This window comes from Chiloscyllium plagiosum, unplaced genomic scaffold (genome assembly GCF_037043375.1).
Source record: "Chiloscyllium plagiosum isolate Xiang-an unplaced genomic scaffold, Cpla_swu_hap1 HiC_scaffold_11, whole genome shotgun sequence".
NCBI lineage: Eukaryota > Metazoa > Chordata > Chondrichthyes > Orectolobiformes > Hemiscylliidae > Chiloscyllium > Chiloscyllium plagiosum.
The window spans coordinates 61,182,808-61,197,534 of NW_028270149.1; positions in this window are offsets into that span (position 1 = coordinate 61,182,808).

The following is a 14,727-nucleotide window of genomic DNA, read 5'->3' on the forward strand; positions in this document are numbered from 1 at the left end:
GTAGACAGTAAAGAAGATTTTCTAAGATTTCAAAGGAAACTTGATCAAATGCGTCAAGGGACTGAAAAATGGCAAGTGGATAAATGCGAGGTATTGCATTTTGGTACAACAAACAGGGGTAGAGTTTATACAATTAATGGTAGGGCCTTGGGTAGTTGTAGAACAGATAGACCTGGGGTGCAAATACATAATTCTTTAAAGTTAAAGCATGGTTAAAAAGGCATTTTGCACACTTGCCTTCATTGCTCAGTCCTTTGAGTAGAGGAGTTGAGATGTTATGTTGAGATTATACAGGACATTGATGAGGCCTGTTCTGGAATACCGTGCTCAATTCTGGTTGCCCAGTTATAGGAAGGATATTATTAAGCTAGAGAAAGACTTACTAGGATATTGCCAGTTTGAGTTATAAAGAAAGGCTGGATAGACTGGGACTTTTTTCATTGGAGTATAAGAGGTTGAGAAGTGATATGATAGAACTTTATAAAATGATGAAAGGTATAGATAGAGTTGATGGTAATTGTCTTTTCCCTAAGATCGGGAATTTCAAGCCGAGGGGCCGCATTTTTAAAACAAGACGAGAGAGATTTAAAAGAGACATGAGGCAAATTTTTTACACAAAGTGTGGTTCAGGTGTGGAATGAATGTCCTGAGGAAGTGGTGGATGTGGGTACAATTACAATGTTTAAAAGACATTTGGATAGATAGGTGAATAGGAAAAGTTTAGAGGGATATGGGCCAGGAGTAGGCAAGTGGGACTAGGTGTTGGAAGTGATTTCCTCTCATTCCAGGAGCAGTATTTACTGTTTTGTAAACTGCTGCATTGTTTTGGTTGATTGGGGAAGAAAGATCAAAACAACTGCACTTCTAAAGGAGGAAGACAGACAAAAGGTAGCGAGGGAGAGAGAGAAAGAAACCTACACTGCTAATTGACACAGCAGTGAATCTGCACAGTTACTGCCTTTACTGATTGAGATCATGTACCTCTGGATATCAGAGTGCGTCTAGGAAAAATTAACAGACAGTGAAATTCACAACAGACCTCGCAGGAACCTATGTGGGAGGTCTCACAGCACAGCACACCCGCATCCACCACTTCCTTGGGACATTCATTCTACACATGAACCACCCTTTGTGTAAAAGGTTGGCCTCATGTCTTTTTAAAATCTCACTCCACTTGTTTTAAAATGCCACCTCTAGGCTTGGAATTTCCTATTTTAGGGAAAAGACAACTACCATCAACTCTATCTACACCTTTCAACATTTTATAAACTTCTATGTCCGGGAGCAGTAGGATACAGAGCAGAGGTGACTTTGGTGACCAGGTGGTTGCCGGCAAGGTAAGGACATATTATAAATACTTACCTTCGAAGCCCGCAGTTTTTTTCCTGTCCAGGAGCAGCGGGAGACAGAGCGGAGGTGCTGTTGGGACCAGGAGGCTGCCGGGAAGGTAAGGACTTAGTGTATATTTGGGCAGCGGCTAAACCCGATATACCACATGTGTAGTATCTCCCTCCACTGCCCCCCCCTCCTCTAACCAGAAGAAAAGGACTCTGCAAGGTAAGGTTTTTTCTTTTCTTTTATATGTTTAAGTGCATATCAAGTTTGGTATTAGTTAGTTGAGTTAAAGTTAAGGCTTACAATGGTAGGGGTCCTCAGACCTGTGGCATGTGCCTCTTGCTTGAGGTGGGAGGTCAGGGCCATGGTTGACATTGCTGACTCTTACATTTACAAGAAGTATGTCCAGCTGCAGCTCTTGTTTGACCGCATGATGGATCTAGAGCTGCGGATGGACTCACTGTGGAGCATCTGCGATGCTGAGGAGGTTGTGAAAAACACGTTTAGTGAATTGGTCACGCGCAGATTAAAATTGCTGAGGGAGACAGTGAATGGGTGACCAACAGGCAGAGAAAGAGTAGGAAGGTAGTGTGGTCATCTCTATCCCCAGGTATATCGTTTTGGATACTGTTGGGAGAGATGGCTCACCAGGGGAGGGCAGCAGTTGCCAGGATCAAGGCACCCCATGGCAGGCTCTGCTGTTCAGAAGGGCAGGAAAAAAGACTCATTGGGCCATAGTCATAGGGGATTCTATATTAAGTGGAGTGGATAGATGGTTCTGTGGCCTCCCAGATGCTTGGGTCAGGGATGTCACCAATCAGTTACAGAACATTCTGAAAAGAGTGGGTTGTTGTGGTGCATATAGGCACCAATGATATAAGTAAAAAACAAGATGAGATCCTGAAAGCAGACTTCAGGGAGCTAGGAGAGAAGTTAAAGAGGAGGACCTCAAAGATAGTGATCTCAGGATTGCTACCAGTGCCACATGCTAGCCGGGGTAGAAATGAAAGGATAGGCAGGATGAACTCATGGCTTGAGGGATGGTATAGGAGGGGGGGTTCAAATTGTGACCGGTTCTGGGGAAAGTGTGACTATTATAAATTGGATGGTCTATACCTGAACCAGACTGCAGCTAATGTCCTTCGGGGAGTTCTTGCTACTGCTGTTGGGGAAGGCTTAAACTAATGTGGCAGGGGGCTGGGAACCAGAAGAGAGGATTAGTAGACAGTGAGGTGAAAACTAGAGACTATAAGGAACAGGATCATGAAGTTAGCATTACCAAGGGGAAGAGTAGGCAGACAGCAGATAAACACAAAGGATCTGGTGCTGTGGAGTGCATTTACTTTAGTGCAAGGAGTATAGTGGGTAAGGCAAACAAAACTAGGGCTTGGATTGGTGCCTGGGAGTATGATGTTATTGCAATCACAGAGACTTTGTTGAAGGAAGGGCTTGATTGGCAACTATATGTTCCAGGATATAGATGCTTCAGACAGGATAGGGAGGGAAGTAAAAGGAGGGGAGGAGTTGCATTTCTGGTCAGGGATGATATCGCGGCTGTGCTAAATGAGGACACTATGGAGCGCTTGAGCAGTGAAGCATTATGGGTGGAGCTGAGAAATAAAAAAGGTGCAGTTACATTTTTGGGGCTGTACTACAGGCCTCCCAACAGTGAGTGTAGAAGAATAAATAGGTAAACAGATTATGGAAAGATGTAGAGGCAATAGAATGGTGGTGATGGGAGATTTTAATTTTCCCAACATTGACTGGGATATACTTAGTGTCAGAGATCTGGATGGGGCAGAATTTGTAAGGAGCATCCAGGAGGGTTTTCTAGAGCAGTATGTCAGTAGTCTAACTAGGGAAGGGGCTATCTTGGACCTGGTGTTGGTGAATGAGCCAGGTAGATGTTGCTGTGGGAGATTTCTTTGGGAATAGTGACCATAATTCTGTAAGTTTTAGAGTACTTGTAGACAAAGTTGAGAGTTGTCCTGAGGGAACAGTACTAAACTGAGCCAAGGCTAACTATATCAAAATTTGGCAGGAGCTGAGAAATGTGGATTGGGGGCAGCTATTTGAAGGAAAGTCCACATTTGGTATGTAGGTTGAAGATAGTGCAGGATAGTCATGTCCCTTTGAAAGCAAGGGATAGAAAAGGCAAGATTCTTGAACCGTGAATGACAGGAGAAATTGTGTGACTAGCCAAGAGGAAAAGGGAAGCATACATAAGGTCCAGGCAGCTAAGAACAGAACAGGCTTTGGAGAAATATCGGGAAAGTAGGACCAATCTTAAACGAGGGCTCAAGTGGGTTAAAAGGTGTCATGAAATAACTTTAGCAAGCAGAATTAGGGAGAATCCCAAGGCCTTGCATTCATATGTAAGAAGCAAGAGGGTAACTAGTGAAAGGGTTGGTCCACTAAAGGATAAGGAAGGAAGATTGTGTGTCAAGCCTGAGGAAATGGGTGAGATTTTCAATGATTATTTTGCATCAGTGTTCACTGAGGAGAGGGACATGATGAATACTGTGATTAAGGATAGAAGCTTGTTTACTCTGGATCATGTTGACATAAAGGGAGAGGATGAGTTGGGTACACTAAAGGATATTAAGATGGACAAATCCCCAGGACTGGATGGGATCTATCCCAGGTTGCTGAGGGAGGTGAGAAAGGAAATAGCTGGGGCCTTGACAGATGTCTTTGTAACAGCCTTAAACACAGGTAAGGTGCCAGAGGACTGGAGAGTTTCTAATATTGTCGCCCTGTACGAGAAGGGTAGTAGGGATATTCCAGGTAACTACAGACCAGTGAGCCTGATGTCAGTGGTGGGAAAGTTGCTGGAGAAGGTACTAAGGGATATGATCTATTTATATTTGGAAGAGAATGGGCTTATCAGTGATAGGCAGCATGTTTTTGTGCGGGGGAGATCATGCCTTACCAATTTAATAGAGCTCTTTGAGGAAGTGAGCAAGTTGATAGATAAAGGAAGGGCTGCAGATGTCATATACATGGACTTTAATAAGGCATTTGATACGGTTCCCCATGGTAAACAAATAGAGAAAGTGAAGTCACATGATGTGCAGGGTGTTCTAGCTAGATGGATAAAGAACTGGTTGAGCAACAGGAGACAGAGAGTAGTAATTGAAGGGAGTTGCTTGAAACGGAGAAACATGATCAGTGATGTTCCACAGGGATCAGTGCTGGGGCTACTGTTCTTTACAATATACATAAATGATCTGGAAGAGGGCATTGCTGGTCTGATCAGTAAATTTGCATAAAGATTGGTGGAGAACAGAAAGCATAGGGGATTGTCAAAGATTATAGGAGAATATAAATAGACTGGAGAGTTGGGCAGAAAAGTGGCAGATAGAGGTCAATCTGGGGAGATATGGTAGGTCTGGGCATTTTGGAATGTCTAATTCTAGAGCAAACGGTAACATAAACAGAAGAGCCTTGGGAAAATTTGATGAGCAGAGAGATCTGGGAGTTCATGTCCATTGTACCCTGAAGGTGGCTGCACAGGTGGATACAGTGGTCAAGAAGTTATGGTATGCTTGCCTTCATCGGATGGGGTATTGAATATGGTCATGTTAAAATTGTACAAGATTTTGGTTCGGCCGCATTTAGAATACTATGCACAGTTCTGGTTGCCACATTACCAAAAGGATGTGGACACTTTGGAGAGGGCACAGAGAAGGTTTACAAGGATGTTGCCTGGTATGTAAGGTGCTTGCTATGAAGAGAAGTTGCATAGGTTAGGATTGTTTTCATTAGAAAAAAGGAGACTGAAGGGGGACCCGATTGAGGTCTACAAGATCGTGAAGGGTATAAACAGGGTGGATAGAGATAAGGCTTTTCCCAGGGTGAGGGATTCAATAACAAGAGGTCACACATTCAAGGTGACAGGACAAAAGGTTAAGGGGGATACATGCGGAAAGTCCTTTACACAGAAGGTGCTGGGTGTCTGGAATGCATTGCCAGCGGAGGTAGCAGAGGCAGGCACGGTAGATTCATTTAAGGTGCGTTTGGACAGATGCATGTGTAGATGGGGACCAGAGGGATACAGATGCTTAGGAATTAGGTGATAGGTGTAGGCAGTGGATTTAGATCGGCACAGGCTGAGAAAGTGGAAGAGTCTGTTCCTGGGCTGTAATCTTTCTTTGTTCTTTGTTTTTTAGCACAGTCAGAACAGTGCATAGTTTCTAACATGTAACCTTATTGTAAGTCTACAGTAGTGAGAAGAGTGGGTTCTTTCTTGATTATATGTTTTATTGAGATCTGTCTCTTGATAAAATTTTAAACAAGTATAAATCATAAGTACTGAGTTAGCTTGCAGAACTTTTTTTTAGAGCAATAAATCATATTTTCTGAGTCTATAGATTGTGAAGGAGCAAGGATGACCTTTACTGGAGTGATATGCTTGTCCTGTCAAATGAGGGAATTTAGGGAAAGTTTCCACTTTACTGATGATTGTGTCTGCAGGTAGTGTCTTTGGTTGCGAATCCTATCAAACCGCATAGATCGGTTGGATTGGCAGTTTGAGGCAATGAGAAATTTACAAGAGCCATGGGATGTGATACATGGCAATTATAGGAAGTGAGAAAAACTGCAGATACTGTCAGTTAGATGGGTTTACTCCAGGAAAGATAGGAGAGGAAGGTAGATAGTGCAGGAGTCTTCTGTGGCTATCCCCATTTCAAAAAAGCATGCTGTTTTGGAAATTGGAGTGGGTGATGGACTCTCAGGAGAATGTAGCATGAACAACCAAGTTTCTGGTATTGAGACTGACTCAATTTAATGGTTGGATTCCAAGCAATTGATTATGATAGATGACTCTCTAGACAGAGGCACAGACAGGCATTCCTGCAGCCAGCAGTAAAAAATCAGAATGATGAGTTGTTTCCTATTGCCAGGATCAAGGATATCTCAGAGCGGGTGCAGAATGTTCTCAAAGGGGAGAGGGACCAGAAGGAGGTAATTATACACATTGGAACTAATGATATAGGAAGGGAAAAAGGATGAGATTCTGAAGGCAGTATATAAGAAGTTAGGCAGGAATTTAAAAAGGAGATTCTTGAGGGTAGTAATATCTGGATTACTCCTGATGTTACAAGCTAGTGAGGGTAGGAATAGGAGGATAGAGCAGAAGAATGTGTGGCTGAGGAGCTGGTGGAGGGAAGGAAGGTTAACATTTAACATGTGCAAATAGGGCGGGTTGCACCTGAATTGGAAGGGGACTAATATACTGGCAGGGAAATTTGCTAGAGCTGCTCAGGAGGATTTAAACTAGTAAGATGGAGGGGTGGGTGGGACCCAGGGAAATAATGAGGAGAGAGAATAATCTGAGACTAGTAGAGTTGGGAAAAGGATTGAGTCAAACAGTCAGGGTAAGCAGGAACAAAGCAGAGAGTGAGGTAAGATTGATAAATTAAACTGCATTTACTTCAATGCAAGAAGCCTAACAGGGAAGGCAGATGAACTCAGGGCATGGTTAGGAACATGGGACTGGGATATCATAGCAATTATAGAAATGTGGTTCAGGGATAGACAGGACTGGCAGCTTAATGTTCCAGGATACAAATGTTATAGGAAGGATTGAAAGGGGGATGGGGAGGGGGGCAAGAGAAGAGGGGAGTGGCATTTTAGATAAGGGTTAGTAATACTGCTGTACATACGGAGGACATTCCTGGAAATACATCCAGGGAAGTTATATGGGTGAAACTGAGAAGTAAGAAAGGGATAATCACCTTATTGGGATTATATTATAGATCCTCCCAATAGTTTTTGGGAAATTGAGAAACAAATTTGTAAGGAGATCTTAGTTATCTGTAAGAATAATAGGGTGGTTATGGTAGGGGATTTTAACTTTCCAAACATAGATTGGGACTGCCATAGTGTTAAGGGTTTAGATGGAGAGAAATTTGTTAAGTGTGTACAAGAAACATTTCTGATTCAGTATATGGATATACCTATTAGAAAAGGTGCAAAACATGATATACTCTTGAGATATAAGGCAGGGCAGATGACTGAGGTTCTGGATCAGTGGTGCTGGAAGAGCACAGCAATTCAGGCAGCATCCAACGAGCAGCGAAATCGACGTTTCGGGCAAAAGCCCTTCATCAGGAATGCTGCTCGTTGGATGCTGCCTGAATTGCTGTGCTCTTCCAGCACCACTGATCCAAGAATCTGGTTTCCAGCATCTGCAGTTATTGTTTTTACCCAGGTGACTGAGGTGTCAATGGGAGAGCACTTTGAGGCCAGCGACCATAATTTTATTAGATTTAAAACAGTGCTGGAAAAGCATAGACCAGATCTAAAAGTTTAAGTTCTAATTTGGAGGAAGGCTAATTTTGACATATTAGGCAAGAACTTTCAAAAGTTGATTGGGGGTAGATGTTCACAGGTAAAGGGATAGCTGGAAAATGGGAAGCCTTCTAAAACGATATAACGAGGGTCCAGCGACAGTATATTCCTATTTCAGTGAAAGGCAAGGCTGGTAAGTGTAGGGAATTCTGAATGATTAGAGAAATTGAGGTTTTGGTTAAGAAGAAGAAGGAAACATTTGTCAGGTATAGACAGGATAGATCGAGTGAATCCTTAGAAGAGTATAAAGGCAGTAGGAGTATACTTAAGAAGAAAATCAGGAGGTCAATAAGTAGACATGAGATAGCTTTGGTGAATAGGGTTAAGGAAAATCCAAAGGGATTTTATAAATATATTAAGTACAAAAGTATAACTAGGGAGAGAAAAGGGCCCCTCAAAGATCAGCAAAGCAACATATGTGTGGAGCTGCAGGAGATAGGGAGATACTAAATGAGGAATTTGCATCAGTGTTTACCATGGAGAAGGACATGGAAGATGTAGAATGTAGGGAAATAGATGGTGACATCTTGGAAAATGTTCATATAACAGAGGAGGAGGTGCTGGATGTCTTGAAGTGCATAAAAGAGAATAAATCCCCAGGATCCGATCAGGTGTACCCTTGAACTCTCTGGCGAGCTCATAAAGTGATTGCTGGGCCGCTTACTGAGATATTTGTATCATTGATAGCCACAGGTGAGGTACTGGAAGACTGGAGGTTAGCTAAAGTGATGCCACTATTGAAAAAAGGTCATAAGGATAAGCCAGGGAACTATAGACCAGGAGTGGGCAAGTTGTTGGAGGGAATCCTGAGGGACAGGATGTACATGTATTTGGAAAGGCAAGAACTGATTAAGGATAGTCAGCATAGCATTGTGCATGGGAAATCATGTCTCAAACTTGATTGAGTTTCGTGAAAAAGTAACAAAGAGGATTCATGAGTGCAGCGCAGTAGATGTGATCTATATGGACATCTGTAAGGTGTTCCACAAGATTCCTCATGGTAGACTGGTTAGCAAGGTTAGATCTCACGGAATACAGGGAGAACTAACCATTTGGATACAGAGCTGGCTCAAAGGTAGAAGACAGAGGGTGATGTTGGAGGGTTGATTTTCAGACTGGAGGCCTGTGACCAGTGGTGTGCCACCAGGATCGGTGCTGATCGCACTGCTTTTTGTCATTTACATAAATGATTTGGATGTGACCATGAGAGGTATAGTTAGTAAGTTTGTAGATATCACCAAAATTGGAGGTTTAGTGGACAGTGAAGTAGGTTACCTCAGAGTACAGCAGAATCTTGATCAGATGGACCAATGGCCTGTGGAGTGGCAATCAACTTCTCAAAGTTCTTGCCTAGTATCATCAAAATTGGACTTCCTCTGATGTAGACTTTTAACGTTTAGGTCTGGTCAAACTTTTTCCATCAATATTTAAAAACTAATAGAATTATGTTCACTGGCTCTAAAGTGCTCCCCCACTGACATCTCAGTCACCTGCCCTGCCTTATTTCCCAAGAGTAGGTCAAGATTTGCATCTTCACTTGTAGGTACATCTACATAATGTTATGGACTAAGCCAGACCACTCAAGCCATTCTTAAGCAGGCAGCTCAGACCATAACTTTGCAATTTGTTTCAGAAAGTGTTCAGTGAAAATTACCTGGGTTACGTTAGCTAGGTTGACTACTAGATTTTAAAACAGACAAATACTTATTCACAAAATTACACAATGAAACACAAAGAACCAAAGAAAGCACCCCTACAGAACTCAACCTATCCAATTAGACTGAATTATGCTGTTCTGAATATACACAACAATAAGCAAAATCCCTTTAAAAACCAGTATAAATGGAACACATACTTACAAGTTGACGTTGAAGGTCAGAAAGAGAGAGAGAGAGAGTTTCCACACAGCTCCTTGTTGAACACCTTACCAGGTCAAACTGAACTAAAAGTACTCAGTCTAGCTAAAGAGCTGACCACTCCCTTTCCTTTATACAGGTCACTTCTAAAACATGTCAACTTTGGCCTGAAGTCTCATCTGTTTACATATAAACAAAAGGCCTCTCAAAATCCTTTTCATCTCTGTACCAAACCAGAGATGATCGGAGACCAGCCCAATTTATTGCCCCTCTGAAAAACATCATGGACAGTCACTTCTTGAGCCAAGGAACACCTTTTTTAAAAAAGGGACTAGCTTTGTGACAATAAAATATCAGAAAATGTTCTTGCACACACTTAACAAATTCCTTTCCATCTAAACCCTTAACACTATGGCAGTCACAGTCTATGTTGAGAAAATTAAAATCCCCTCCCATAACCACCCTATTATTCTTACAGATTACTGAAATCTCCTTACAAATTTGTTTCTCAATTTCCCACTGACTATTGTGGAGTCAATAGTACAATCCCAACATCCCTTTCTTATGTTTCAGTTCCATTCAAATAACTTCCCTGGATGTATTCCTATGTATGTCCTCCCTAAGTACAACAGTAAAACTATCTCTTATCAAAAATGCCACTCCCCCTCCTCTCTTGCTCCTGTTCCTATCCTTCCTATAGCAACTATACCCTGGAACCCTACCAGCCCTGTCCTCCCTGTGCCACATTTCTGTAATTGCTGTGATATCCCAGTTCCATGTTCCCAACCATGCTCTGCCTTACCTGTTATGCCTCTTGCATTGAAGTAAATGCAGTTTAATTTAACAGTCTTACATCCTTCTCTGCTGTGTTCCTGCCTGCCCTGACTAGTTGACTTACTCCTTTTCCCAACTGTATCAGTCTCTAACTGCTCTCATTCCTCACTATCTCCCTTGGTCCCCCTCCACCCACCTCCCCCACCTTACTAATTTAAACTCTTCTGAGCACATCTCGCAAATCTCCCTGCCAGTATATTCGTCCCCTTCCAATTCAAGTGCAACCTATCCTTCTTGTACATGTCACTTCTACTCCAGAAGAGTTTCCAGTGATCCAAAAATGTGAACCCTTCTCCCCTGCACCAACTCCTCAGCCATGCATTCATCTGCTTTATCGTGCTATTCCTACCCTCCCTAGCCTGTGGTGCTGGGAGTAATCCAGATATTGCTACCCTCAAGGACCTTCTTTTTCAATTCCTGCTTAACTTCCTGTTCCAACTTGTAAACAAACCTCAAGCTGTTTACATTACTACAGACTGCTCTTCACCTTCTCATTCGATCTCTCCCTTGAAAGAAATCAGGAGAAAAGATATCTCTTTAAAGCCACAGCATCATCACACCACATACTGTGCGCGTGTAAATAAAAGGTGAGTTGGTGATGGGAAATTGGCTTCGGTGGAATTATGTCATCCTCACAACATTTAAGAAGCACTTTAATGTGCACTTGCGATACCAAGGCATACAAGGCTATGGGCCATGTGTGAGAAAATGGAATTAGAATAGCGTGGTGCTTGTTTTTGACTGGCACAGACCCGATTTGCCAAAAGAGCATTTTCTTGTCCTGTAGACCTCTATGACTCTAAAATCCCACTGAAATGCATGTAAACACAACGTACATCCAGATTCTTGAGACCAGTTTGAAAATATCTCTTTAAAATGAAAGTAAAAATCATGTTTTCCCTTTCCGGACACAAAATACAAAGTTTAAAGTTGAAATTATAAGTTGTTCTGAATATCTTGCAGAAGTATTTTCAAATATATAAATTACCTAGCAATTTTATGCAGGAATTAAAAGGTGTCAGTTAGGGCAAGAACTCATGAAATTCTGGCAGTTCACATTTTCTGTGACTTTTCGGTTATCAGAAGACCTTTATAGTGTAATGTGGCCTAATGTGCCACAACTATGCATATCCATTTGGCTGGGGTAATATAGGACTTTGTTAAACTCTCTGCCAGCACGTCTTACTCAAGTGATGCAGTTATAGATTGTAATAATGAGTTATAGTTTTATTATTCAAATATCATGCAAGTGCACACATCACCAGATGGCTTAGCCATCCTTTTTTCAAAAGTTGATTCTGAAGAACTCACATTATTTTTCAAATGTTTAGTGATAATGAAGGTTTTTATCACCATGTAATATATTTGAACAACCACTGACCTTAATGCCTTTTGAATTACCACAAGTTAAAACCGCTGGAGAAGTGGCTCCTAGTTGGACTGCTTAAATGTTAACTCATTTATGTTAAATATTTCACTAGAAAAAGGAATTAGCGATTTCGTAATCTTCTGCCAACATCTTATTCATATTAAATAACACACTCATACAATCCCCCCAGAAAGTGTAATGTCTTCTCATGAATCATATTTTTAAAGAAATAACAATGAATTTGCTTAAAACTCATGCTTTTTAAACATCACTCTCTAATCTTTGAATACTGCCTATGTTCAAGTACAACTGGTGATCAAATCTTAAGTATTACAAGTACCTCCAGCCAAAGCATCAAGTGATTAATCATTCTCAGCTTCTCCAACGGTCAGTACCACAATCTAGGACAATACCAGCCAATTCAGTTTACTCCCCTCAAATCTTACATGCATCATTATGTAGTGGTTCATGGCACTAAAACTGTCAAAGATGATGGACACTGACATTTCATTTGCACACCAGAATTAGCCAACCTCTTGCATAAGTCAATCAACCTATTCAGGAATATTATGACATTTCTTTGGAGTAGGTGGAACTTGGACTTAGGCCTCCTGGCTCAAAGGTAGGGACACTACCACTATGCCACAACAGCCTCACCCAAATGAGATTTAGACAGTAGATTTGGATCGGCTCAGGCTTGGAGGCTGACGGGCCCATTCCTGGGCTGAAAATTTTCTTTGTTCTTTGTTCAATGGCATCTATCTCAGAGGATGAAAAGCTATCCAGGGTTGTCTTATCTCCAAAATGCACAGGAAATCTGTCCTGATCAATTTTTGTTCATCAAGCCACTATTTTTTACTTATACTATGCCTCCCAATTATCAAATAAGCTATGGAACGAGACCTCAACAGAAATCATTGGGAGGGAGTTGGACAACATTCAATTCTGAAAACGTGTTGCTGGAAAAGCGCAGCAGGTCAGGCAGCATCCAAGGAGCAGGAGAATCGATGTTTCCGGCATGAACCCTTCTTCAGGAATGAGGAGAGTGTGCCAAGCAGGCTAAGATAGAAGGTAGGGAGGAGGGACTTGGGAGAGGGGCATTGGAAATGCGATAGGTGGAAGGAGGTTAAGGTGAGGGTGATAGGCCGGAGTGGGGTTGGGGCGGAGAAGTCAGGAAGAAGATTGCAGGTTAGGAAGGTGGTGCTGAGTTCGAGGGTTGGGACTGAGACAAGGTGGGGGGAGGGGACATGAGGAAACTGGAGAAATCTGAGTTCATCCCTTGTGGTTGGAGGGTTCCTAGGCGGAAGATGAGGCGCTCTTCCTCCAGCCGTCATGTTGTTATGGTCTGGCGATGGAGGAGTCCAAGGACCTGCATGTCCTTGGTGGAGTGGGAGGGGGAGTTGAAGTGTTGAGCCACGGGGTGGTTGGGTTGGTTGGTCCGGGTGTCCCAGAGGTGTTCTCTGAAACGTTCCGCAAGTAGGCGGCCTGTCTCCCCAATATAGAGGAGGCCACATCGGGTGCAGCGGATGCAGTAAATGATGTGTGTGGAGCTGCAGGTGAATTTGTGGTGGATATGGAAGGATCCCTTTGGAGCCTTGCAGGGAAGTAAGGGGGGAGGTGTGGGCGCAAGATATGCATTTCTTGTGGTTGCAGGGGAAGGTGCCGGGAGTGGAGGTTGGGTTGGTGGGGAGTGTGGACCTGACGAGGGAGTCACGAAGGAAGTGGTCTTTTCAGAATGCTGATAGGGGAGGAGAGGGAAATATATCCCTGGTAGTGGGGTCTATTCGGAGGTGGCGGAAATTACGATGGATGATATGATGTATATGGAGGTTGGTGGGGTGGTCGGTGAGGTCGAGTGAGGTTCTGTCCTGGTGGCAGTTGGAGGGGCGGGGCTCAAGGGCGGGAACAACCATTTGGGTTGTTCGGTATTGGAATGGGTCCTCCTGGGAGCAGATGCGGTGGAGACGAAGGAATTGGGAATATGGGATGGCGTTTTTACAGGGGGCAGGGTAGGAAGAAGTGTAGTCTAGGTAGCTGTGGGAGTCGGTCGGTTTATAGTAAATGTCCATGTTGATTTGGCTGTCCGAGATAGAAATGGAGAGGTCTAGGAAGGGGAGGGACGAGTCTGAGACGGTCCAGGTAAATTTGAGGTCGGGGTGGAAGGTGCTGGTAAAGTGGATGAATTGTTCAACCTCCTCGTGGGAGCACGAGGCAGCGCCGATACAGTCCAATACCGAACAACCCAGATGGCCTCCTTCTTCAAAGACCACAATTTTCCCCCAAACGTGATCGACGATGCTCTCCACTGCATCTCCTCCACTTCCCGCTCCTCCGCCCTTGAGCCCTGCCCCTCCAATCACCACCAGGACAGAACCCCACTGGTCCTCACCTACCACCTCACCAACCTCCATATACATCATATCATCCGTCGTCATTTCCGCCACCTCCAGACGGACCCTACCACCAGGGATATATTTCCCTCCCCTCCCCTATCAGCGTTCTGAAATGACCACTCCCTCCGTGACTCCCTTGTCAGGTCCACACTCCCCTCCAACCCAACCTCCACTCCCGGCACCTTCCCCTGCAACCGCAAGAAATGCATAACTTGCGCCCACACCTCCCCCCTTACTTCCCTCCAAGGCCCCAAGCTTTCCTTCCAGATCCGCCACAAATTCACTTACACCTCCACACACATCATTTACTGCATCCGCTGCGCCCGATGTGGCCTCCTCTATATTGGGGAGACAGACCGCCTACTTGCGGAACGTTTCAGAGAACACCTCTGGGACACCCGGACCAACCAACCCAACCACCCCGTGGCTCAACACTTCAACTCCCCCTCCCACTCCACCAAGGACATGCAGGTCCTTGGACTCCTCCATCGCCAGACTATAGCAACATGACGGCTGGAGGAAGAGCGCCTCATCTTCCGCCTAGGAACCCTCCAACCACAAGGGATGAACTCAGATTTCTCCA